The following is an 11,731-nucleotide window of genomic DNA, read 5'->3' on the forward strand; positions in this document are numbered from 1 at the left end:
GTAGCCTCAGTGACCGTGTGGTTATTCAGTTGTTTCAGTTACATCTGACTCTTTTGACCCCATTTGGGTTTTTCTTACCCAAGGTACTGGCGTGGTTTGCCATTTCCTTCTGCAGCTCATTTTATAGATGAGGAACTGGAGCAAACAACGTTGAGTGATTTGCCCAGGATTGCACAACCAGTAAGTGTTTTAGGCCTGATTTGAACTCGGGAAGATGTCTTCCTGATTCTAGGTTTTGCATTCTATTTACTGTGCCACCTAGCTGCCCAGTGAAGTTTAAATTCATAGTTTCTTTTGAATTCATGTGTTCTTTTCCTTAAGAGAATTAATCAAGCTCTCCCTCCCATTTCAATTCCTGTATTTGATGGAAAATGCCACTCCAAAGAAGTGGTTCTATAGCAAATCTGTGAAAGAAAAGGAATAAAAGGGGTGGTGTGGTGGTGAAGCAGCTTAACAATATTGACTTCCCACCTTTCTTCTTTTGTGCAAGTTATATCTCCAGAATATGTTAGTCACTCTCCCTGTCTACAAGGGTTTTAGGTTAGTGATTTATGGAAAAAAAACAAAAGCTGATGTTACTTGAGCTCCGGGATTTACACTGAGGTTTTTGAGCATTAAAATAGATTGTGAGGATGACGTGAGGAGAGTTGGACATTCATGACTGACTTAGGCTCTGTTTTCAGAGAGAGGAGCCAGCTTTCATGGCCTTCCCTGGACTCTTAAGAAATATTCCCTTGTACAGATGGTCGTTAGCTCATAGAATGATCAATGATGCCAAATTTGTCCATATCCTAAATTTCTAATTCTTGATTCACCTGAACCAGTCTCCAGACCTTCAGTCATGTCACAGATACAGTGAACAGGTTAAAGCTTCAAGACCTTTATTCAATATTTCATATGGTAAGGGTGTTTTGCATCTGTGAGCAGACTCAGCCAACAATCTCACTTCTAATGTGTACTTAAGCTTAATCAGAACCACCCTTTTTCAACTATACCTTATCATCTCAGAATCACAAAATGCAGGTCATCCCAAATGTCTTTGAGTCTTTGAAATCATTCTGGTCCTCCTCGTTCTTCTTTCCCAATACTAGACTCTTACATGGTATTCCTTAAATGGTCAATCAACATTTACTTGAATATCTCTGACCTTGGTAGAAGGGGAAAGTGTTCATGAAGCCCCATTAGGGGACTCCTTGTTTCAAGTGTATTTAGAAAAATTTTCTGTTTAGTGCCATAATCTACCTTTCTGTAACTTGATCCACTGATTCCCCCTTCTAGTTTCTGGAGTCACACAGGATAAATCTAGCTTTCCACTTATTTGAAGACAGCTGTCATTGTCCTCTACGTTTTCTTTATCCTATGCTAAATACCACCATTTTTCCCCCATATTACATATATTTAAGTCCCCTCTCCATCCTGGCTACTGTTTTATATGTGTGCTCTTTTAAACCTAGGGCTAAACACAGTACCCCAAATGGAATCCGAGAAGAGTGCTATTATTCCTTCTCTTATTCTGAAATCTCTTAATTCCCACAAAGCAACCCAAGAGCACAGAAGAAATTTTGGGGAGGGGGAGGAGGGGCAGGCAGGGTGGAATGAACCTTTTTGTATTCAACCTGGAATTTTTCTACAGTTAAATTTCTTTGAGAAAAATAAATATTAGGAATAGATGGGTTTTCAAATTCTTACAGTTTTGCTGGCCGATTTATTTTTTGGACATGGGCACATAGATGAGTAATGGTATCATAAAGTTGCATTTTGGTTTAGCACAGTTTATTGTGGAGTAATCTCAATGGAGGGAGGGATGGTTTTTCCTAATACTGCAGAGCTCACATCCCTTCACCCATGTGCTTCCCTCCCATGATTATTGGTCAATATAAACTTAGAGATGAAATGAACTTAGAGAAATGGGTATTTCCTGAGGTGGTATAGTAAGAACATTTGATGTAACACATCCTGCCCCACATCCCCAAATCTTTAATACATTCTCCCACCAGTCCATAAAGAGTCCAAGAGAAACTGGGCATCAGGATCAGACAGTATGCAGGACAGACACATAATTCTCAGCTCTTGGTTGCTAGAAGTCCTTTCCTCCCCTTTGTGGGGATACTCTTGAAATGACTATTGAATGTAACTTTCTGCTGGGCCCCTGGTAGAGTCCTGAGTTTGCCTTTCTTCAGTTTTATTCAGTTTATCCATAGCTCCCGATTCCACCCTTGCTGCCAGTCAATACTGCCACCACTATAACTACCCCTGCACCCTACACACACACACACACACACACACACACACACACACACACACACACACACACACACACACACACACACACACACACACCTTCGTCTAATATATCCTATACAACATCCTTTATTTCACTGGTTTTCTTTTTATATTTTCAATATATTGTTTTGAACTTAAACCAGCCAAAAAATAATTCTGTATGCAACCATGAATCTCATTTTTGTCACTCGCTTTTAAAAAAATGCACATAGAAATTTCATACATTAATTTCAAAACATCCACTTATCTGTGCTTCCTTCTGAACTTCCCTTTTGTTTTGGCTTTTAAAAAAAACTCCAATGACTCTTTTGTCATTGCTCTTGCTAATCCTACCTCCCCTGTACCCTTCTATTAAAATATGAGAAAGAGAAGAGAGTGGGGAGAAATCTTATAACAAACATAGTCAAGCAAAAAAAAAAAGAAATCTCTAGTGGCTATGTCCCCAGACACATCTATTTCTGTACAATGAGTCTATCAGCTCTCTGTAAGGAAGTGGGCAAACATGCTTCATCATGGGGCCTTCCTCTGGAGACATTGAACAGTGGTTTTTTGTGGGTTTTCTTCACATTTTATTTTTATTTTTTTCTCAGTTACATGTAAACAACAATTTTTAGCATTTATTTTTTAAATTTTTGAGTTTTAAATCTTTTCCCTCCTTGAAAGCAAGCAACTTAATATAGTTTATACATGGGCATTTGTGCAAAACATTTCCATATTAGTCATATTGAAGAAAAAAATATGGACCCCTCCAAAAAAACCAACTAAACATGAATAGTAAAGTTTTAAAAAGTATGTTTCAATCTGCCTTCAGAGAGTTCTTAAGTCTTTCAAGTTGTTTTTCGTCTTGGTGCTGTTATCTTTCTATTAATTGTCCATCTGGTTCTGTTCTCTTCACTTAGCATAAGTTCACACTATACAGGATTCTCAGAAATCATCTCATCACTTTTTATGGTACAACACTATGTCATTCACATATGACAATTTGTTGAGCCATTCCCCCAGCTGAGAGGCAATCTAAGGCACCCCTTTATATTCTGGGCTTTTATTCTCTTTTTTTCTTTGTCCTCCCTTCAGAATCAGAAAAATTATTTTGCTTGTGTCTAGTTTCTCCCCAGTATTATGCTCCCTATTAAACCCATCCCTTCCCTCTTAAGTTTGATACATTTCTACACCAAATTCAGCTTTTATCTATCCATTAGAAGCAATTGGTGGCACTGTGGATATAGGATACTGGGCTTGGAGTCAGGAGGCCTGAGTTCAAATCCTTCAGATCACTGTGTGATCCTGGGCAAGTCATTCAACCTCTGTTTACCTCAGTTTCTTCAATTGCAAAATGGGGATAATAGGACCTATCTTGAATGCAGAGTTGTGAGGATTAAATAAGATACTTATTTTGAAATGTGCTTAGCACAGTACCTAGTATAAAGTAGGTGCTATGTAAATGTTTTCTTCTTTCTCCTTTTTCCTTAGTCATTTTACATGAGTGTGGTTCATCTGCTGCCCTCCCACCCTTCCTCCATGTTTATTTATTCTTCTCTCAAACCCTCACTATGAGAAATAGCAAGTTCCACTTCTTTATTCTTACCTTTTGTCACTCATATTCCTTTTATCTTCACTTCTCTTTCCTGCTTCAAAACTCTCAAAAACAAAGCCAATCCACCCCAGGACCTCTGTTTTTTCTTATTTAAGTCCCTCAATACCTGTTGAAGACATTAAGATTCTGAAAAATTTGCTGTTTCTTCTCCCCCATTAGAATGTTAGCACTACACCATCATCTGTCACCTTCTATTTGCTCAAATTAATTTACCTTTTTAGAATTCTCTGGACCTTATTTGCATTTCAGAGTTCTTACCCAGCTCTAGTCTTTTCCTCAGAAATGTTTGAAAATCCTCTCTTCCTTTAAAAGTTCATTTTCCCCCATAGGATTATATTCATATGCAGAATAAATTATTCTTGGTTGTATAACTTTACTGCTCACCTTTTGGAATATTGCAACCTGCAATCTCTTCCCATTTTTCATAGAAGCTGCCAGGTCTGTGACTTTGACTGATTCTGTGGAATTTGAATTGCTTTTTTTTTTTCCTAAGTACTTTTCTTTCATGTAGAAACTCTGAACTTTTGTGTAATCTGGTGTGGAAGAAATCATTTGCTACAATTTTTCATTGGATATCTTGGTCATTATTTGGATTGATACAGATTTTCTGTACATGTTAACCATTCTACTGGCTCAGGAAGCCATCTTACTTAGAAGACCCTATCCAATGGCTTCCAAGAACTTCTAAACTGGTGAAGACATTTTCACCTAGTTTATAGCCTTTATTTTGATGTAATATAGATTTCTAGACCTTGTTCACACCTAGTTCACACCTCTAACCCTTCTACTCAATGTAAGTGTTTTTTGACCTGCTTAAAGTAATTAGGACTAAGTGGATTGAGTAATTAACTCAATTTCTTTCCTTTTCCATTAGCCTCAAAGACAACTTCCTTTTGAGGACAAAATACTTTAAATCTGATTTTGCTCTTATTTTTTACCTGGTCACTGCAAATTATTGACTAAAATTGACTACAAATTATGAAATTCTGTCTAAAGGCGAAAGTCAAAATGATAATACTTCCATCTCTATCACAAGAAATTAAAAGTCATCAATTTCATTGAAATTTCTCATTGTACTCATATAGAGTACTTGCAGTTAAATATAGAGGAACAGAAGACAGAACCCTGGACAAGACAAAATTGTTGTCAATTAATACTGGATAACTCTAATACTTAAAGTATTCACTCAACACTGCCTTCACACTAAGTCCTATGCACCTACAGCAGTAGTGAGTACAAGCAAACTTGCAGGCTTGTACCAGGGGACTCATGAGATTCTCTGATAATCGAAAGCTTGACTTGTGCAAGCCTGATCATTCAATTTTCAGTATGAGCACTTACAGCTCAGAAATCAGCAAATTACAAACCACAGATTTATCTATTGTTTTGTTGCTTGTCTAGACTTAAGAAAGTGATAGAGGAAATAAAAATGCAGATACATTAAAAGTATGTTCTGTGGAAAAGCTAGGTGGTACAGTGAATAAATAGAGTACCAGCCCCAGAGTAAGGAGGACCTGAGTTCAAATTTGTCCTCAGACACTTACTAGCTAGGTGACCCTGGACAAGTTACTTAACCCTTACTGCCTCCAAAATGGAGAAAAAAACCCAAAATACACACCCTTCTGGATCCCTTCCCCAGTTGGTTGTTAAACATTTATTAGGACACATTTACTGCTAATACAATGACTTTCAGAGGATCTCCTACCCCTTACACCCCAAGTGGTAGATATTGATTCTGCCCTAAAGGAAAGGGGAAGCTCTTTAAAGGCAGCACTGTATTGGCCTTTCTTTGTACTCCCTGTTTAACGCAATGCTGGGCATTTAATAAATACATGTGGATGCTGATGATGCTGATGAGTCAAGTGGGATAAAACATGCTATTTTATGACTGGGGCTGCCTCTCTAAGGTAAAGATACTGCATTGAAAGCCTGAAAAAAACTCTTACTACTGCTCCATGGCTAAGAAAGGCCCCGTAGTACACCAAAGTATAACAGCATTTACTGCAGTCAGAGAGAATGAAAATAGAAGTCCATCAATTAGAGAATTATAACCCAGGAATATAGCAGACTATTATTGTGCTATAAGATACAGTGAATATAAGGGATATAGAGAAGCATGGGTTTTTATGAGTTGATGCATCAAAAATAACAAATAAATCAAGAATGAATGTCTTGAAATTATAATCACCAATCTGGCCCCAAAGAAGAGATATGAGAAGGCACCTTCCTCCAACTATCTGCAGAAATGGAATACAACAGGGATAGATCTTTGAATGTAATACTGCATTTGGTTGACTTGTTGGTGATAACCTCCTTTTACTCTTTTTTACAAAGAACTGCTTTTGTGAGGGGGTGGTAGAAGGTATATATTGGGAAACGATGATGGTGTAAAAACATAAGATAGCAATAAAAAAAGCTTTTTAGTGATACACTGAAATCCAATGCAGAAGATGGGATGAGTTTTTCCTCTTTCTATTTAAGTTGGAGTGCCTGTATATTTATCATTCAGCAGTATATCTATGTCCCATTCCTCTGGAATGTGAGTTTCTTGGGAGAAGTGATTGCTTCCTTTTTTTAGTCCTTCTCTCCCCAATGTCCAGTGCATGTTGTACTTTGCACATAATTGTCACTGAATGAGTATTGAATGAGTTAAATTTAATCTCCTAAAACAAGTTACAGTTGGATAATCATTTAAATTCTTCCTACAGCTTTAGTGAGCTATGATGTTATCCTGCCTAATTTCTAGGTCAAATTATCCTATACTGTTGAAATCAATGAATATTTATCAAGCATTTGTCTTTGTACAAAACAGTTTGTTCATGGCTAGGCACTGAAAGAGATACCAAGATGAATAAGACTTGTTCCTGTTCTCAAGAGATTTATATCCAGTAAGAAAGTTAAAATAAAGACAGAAATATGTGTAATACAGATGTACAGAGGTATAAAATCTTATGAGAGATTAAAGAAGACAGATTTCTTAGAGCTGATAAAGTCAGGGAAGGCATCCCTGGGGGAGGCAGAATTTTATTTGGGCCCTGAAAAATGGGTAGTATCTTAAGAGGTGAGGAAGGAAGAAATCCCAGATATAAAGAAAAGCTTCACCAAAACTACAGACAGTATGTGTTTGGAGAATGGATTGCAAAAAGAAAGACTTCAGAAGACATCTAGTTCAATTCATAGATGACAAAGAATCCTCTCTGTAACATTCCTGACAAATGGTCATCTGTTGATGATCATTGATGAGTATTCCAACTTGTAAATATGGAATGTTGTTACTGATCAGTGTATAATGTGTTTAAAGGGTGCTTGTGCTAATATGCACTTATTGCTCTGGCAGTATACTATAGAAGTCCCTTGAAGGGGGACCCATGTATTTGATCTCACATATGTATGGAACAATGGATGAGGTATCAGGTTTTCTTCTAATAGTATGACTCTAGGAATTTTTCCTTTTCATTAAGTATCGACATAACTTTATTCCTTCCATTTCCTCTTTTCCAAGTTTGCCTTATTCATCTTTTGTCATAAATTTGTCCATTTAATGTCTCCTTCTCCCCTCTATGATACTTTGTAAACTAATTTGTTGGATCTCAAAGAAACTGATCAAGTGCCTTGTTAATGATGATTCTTTTCTGAGGTGCAGTTCAGATGCCAGCACCATCTCAACTCAAGTTCAATGTTGGTATCAAATGAGGCACTTCCAAGTCAACCTAATGGTTTACTTTTCCCTGTCAAAAGGAGGTTCAAAAGGATAATGACAAGGATCCAGTGGTGCTTAGTTTCTCTGGGTATAGCCCCCTTGGTCTCCATATGAGGACATGGTAATTTGTGTGGTCTTCAAAAATCCACTAACTCTGAGGGGTAGGGTCTTTTTATGCCCTTGCATGACTTGGATCATTGGGGAAGCCAGGGCCAACCACATTGGGGGTGGGGTATCTTTTCCTTATTTTAGGTAAAATCTCTCCATGTTGTGGTTGGGAGGAAAGAAGTTATGTCAGGGAAATGTTAGTTCAGTCACAATTTTCATACTTCACTTGGAGCTAGCTGAGTTATGAAAACTAAAACTAAAATTTTTGATGATGAACATAATGAGAAAGTACTGTAAGTAGGCCAAGTGGAAATTTCAAAAGAATTTTTAAAGAACTTTTAGTTTTTGCCTTTTACTTGTTGCAAGAGAAAGCACCTTATCTTCCTGTACTTTTTGTGCCTTTGGGTTCATCGGGTGTTCATTTGTAGCAATGATTGTCGTGGTCTAACTAGATTTGGTATATATGTAACTTGGTTCATGGAACAGCTGTCACACAATTCAAAATAATGTTACATTTTTTTTTAAAATTGAAGACTGGAATGAATAAGAAACTATTCTCAGTTCTGTTATTAGAGCTACAAAACCCTTACTCCTTAGAAACCAAGTTACAGAGTCCTCTCACTGATATCATTGTACCTTTTAATAGTTCAATGAAGATTTACCAGTGACTAAAAAAGGCATACTTTGTTTTCAGGAATAAAAATGGATGGAAAGTATGTTTGTGGTTAATGAGGCTCTCTGGGAGTTAAGGAGCAGTCATGAATCAAGAAGAACTCTCGGGATGTGCATTGTAATTTGTAAAATGTCATTAGTCTTCAATGCAATTACATTTTTTCTTGATCGCTTCAAAGCTCTGCTGCTATAGCTATCAACTTTACCATAGTTTCTGAGAAGTTAGATGATTATAATTGAGATTTCATCTAGGAGCTGGCATCAGCTAACAAAGAGAACATTTCGGGACAGAATTCTATTTAGAGTAGCTACAGAGCCGGGGCTCAGTCCCTGACCCTTTTAGTTTTGACAAGCATTCTTTTGGTGACTACTATGTCAAAGTCTCTGTGATAGACACTGGGGTTACAAACACAAAACAGTAAACAATTTCAGCCCTCAAGGAACTTCTGGTCTACTGGGAGAGTGCAGTACACACACAAATATCTACATGGAACAGGGACTGGCCGATGGGGCACAACCTCTATTACCTTTCCCTTGATTCTGCTGGCTATCTGAGTGGAGACTTTATGAGTCTACATTGTGAAATGTAGGATGATTTGTCATGAATGTTGGCAATATCCCTACCCTTGATTCAGAACACGCAGAATCACTCTGTAACTATTTCCTGCCACCTGATTTTGTGGTGATGTTGTCTGTAGAGCATGATCTGAATATGCATATGTAAGGTGCAACAGAGGAAAACATGTTCCCTCTCTCTGGAGGCTTTCCAATGAAAAATATTTTTTAATTTAATATTTTATTTTTTCCCAATTACATGTAAAAACAATTTTAACATTCCTTTTGTTCAAATTTTGAGTTCCAAATTCTCTTCATTCCCTCCTCCGTTGAGAAGGCAAGCAATTTAACATAGATTATATATGTGTAGTCATGCAAAACACATTTCCATGTAAATCATGCTGTGAAAGAAAACACAGACAAAACAAAAACCCAAGTGTGTGTATATATATATATATATATATATATATATACAGTGAGCTCCTGGTTCTGCTCATTTCACTTTGCAACAGTTCATATAAATCATTCCAGGTTTTTCTGAGAGCATCCTGCTCATCATTTGCTATAACACAATAATAAAGAAGAAGAAATTTTGTAAGCCTCTGAATGAGAGAACCTCTTTCCCCACCCCAGTGCTGTAGGGCTGTACTTATATGATATTACTTCTCTTTCTTCCCTATCTCTGTTGCCTTTATTTTCTGATCTTAGGTCAATGGGTATTAGAAACTAAATGGACCATGATATGACCTTTTGAGCTTTGAAAGACCAAGAGAACTACCACTGATGCAACAACTGAAGTTCAGAACAGGGTCTGCCAGTAGCCATGGCAACCAAACCATGGGTAAAGGAGTGACATACTAGATCCAATACAGCTATCCATTAATCCAGCAGCTGAGACACATGTCCTGCAGGCAAGGAAGTGAATCATACATTGTCCATAAAGTACCCAGGAGTGAACCTAGTGAAGGGAATACTGTAGTCATCACTTTAAAGATGAGTCCACTGTCTATAAGTTCTGAGCTTGGGAAGAGGAGGGTATCTCTCATTTTAGAGTTTTTTATACTTCTGTTCTCGATACATTTTCTCAATAAATATCTCTTTGTAAAAACTAATTGATGTTAATTAATCAATTGATATTGAGGGATATTAATAGTTAACTGACTTTGGGGAGATGGTCATTGGCAGTCTGGTTTGAGAGGAAATACATTGAATGTTGATTTGTGAATGATAGCTTAGCACAATGCCTAGTACATTCTCTTGATAAATGTTTATTGATTAATTGATAATGAATAATAATAATTAGTTGAAAACCAATTGGGCAAAAGTCAGCCCAAATCCTTGGGGGTTACCTCTAGGACTCTGAGGAGAAATGAATTTTGCTCTGGGGACCTGACTTGCCAATGGAATTAGGATTGGGATAGTAAGGCCCAGAGTATACGTGTGTCATGTGTGGGATATTTTTCGTTGTCTTAAGGTTATTCCTATAATACCGAGGGAAGAAGCAGTAACCAAGATTTGGGGACAACAACCTGTCAGCTCTAGCAGAGACTGGGAGGAGTCCAGGGTTTCTATGTACTACATAGATACAAAATAATTAATTCAGAATGGAGTGAATATTCAGTAGGAAGGTGCTATCTGACATGAACCTTGAAGGAAATTAGGGATTGATACTTTTGGCAAAATGGTGATATGAGAAGTGCCGATAAAGTCCAAGTCCCTCTGGACCCACTTTAGGAATGCTGAAAGACGGTTCTATGAGAAGCAGAGAATAAGCAAAGAGAGATTAACTAGGAGAAATATTAGTGAGATAATCACTCCCCCCCCAAGAAAAAGACAACAAAAATGGATATGTTCTATGATCCATTTCTGTGACAATACCAAGGGGACCTGAATCCTCCCCCTCCACAGCCTCATTCCGAACTATGGCAGGAGTCAAAGAATGTGGACTCTTTGGTCTCAGTCCATGAGATCTTGATTCTATCTCCTCCAACCCCTCCAGGACTGCGGGATGGAAGAGGGGAAGGACAGTCTCCAGCTCAACATTCTAGTTCAGGATTAGGGGAAGAGATGGGGCCTAGATTTTCACGATCTCATTTGATACCATGGGAGGCCTTAATTCAGCATACTAGTCCAGGACTATGACAGACAGCCACAGCTCAGAGACCACTGTAATCTTAGATATCCTGCCTAAGATAAGAAGAAGTCACAATAACCAGAAACTGAAGCATTGTGTTTTCTGCTTTGATGTCCCTAATGAAGACTGTTAAGATGAATAAACAAATGAGTATAACATCTGAAGTGTGTACCACCTGGCAAACACTTTGCTAAGTGCTGGAAATAGAAATACAAAAGTGAAATAGTGCCTTTAAGGAGTATGTGTTCTACCATAGGAGGTGGTCTGGGTCATCATTGTGATGGTGAGTCAACTCTTGGGTAGTCTAGTGATAGCAATATCTTTACCCTTCTCACTCCAGTGCAAATTAGGCTAGTTTTTACTTAAAAGTTGTGGAAACTGTCTTTGAGACCTCATTGGCTCAGGGGACTAAAGCCATGAGATGCTAACATCACTTCCCGGTCTCCTGAATATAAAATAGCCAAAGAAGTCTGAAAAATTAGAAAAAGTAACTATTATCAAAACTCTAGAAAAAGTGATGAAGAAAAAGATTAAGAATCATTGAACTGTTTGAAAATCATAATAAAATCTTATATAGGTAGACAGATAGATTTAAATCATGAAAGAAATGATTTAAATCACAAAAGAAAACTATCTAGAACTATTGGAACCAAAGAGCAAAATGAAAATGGACCGTGCCTTGACA

Source organism: Notamacropus eugenii, chromosome 1 (genome assembly GCF_028372415.1).
Source record: "Notamacropus eugenii isolate mMacEug1 chromosome 1, mMacEug1.pri_v2, whole genome shotgun sequence".
NCBI classification, from domain to species: domain Eukaryota; kingdom Metazoa; phylum Chordata; class Mammalia; order Diprotodontia; family Macropodidae; genus Notamacropus; species Notamacropus eugenii.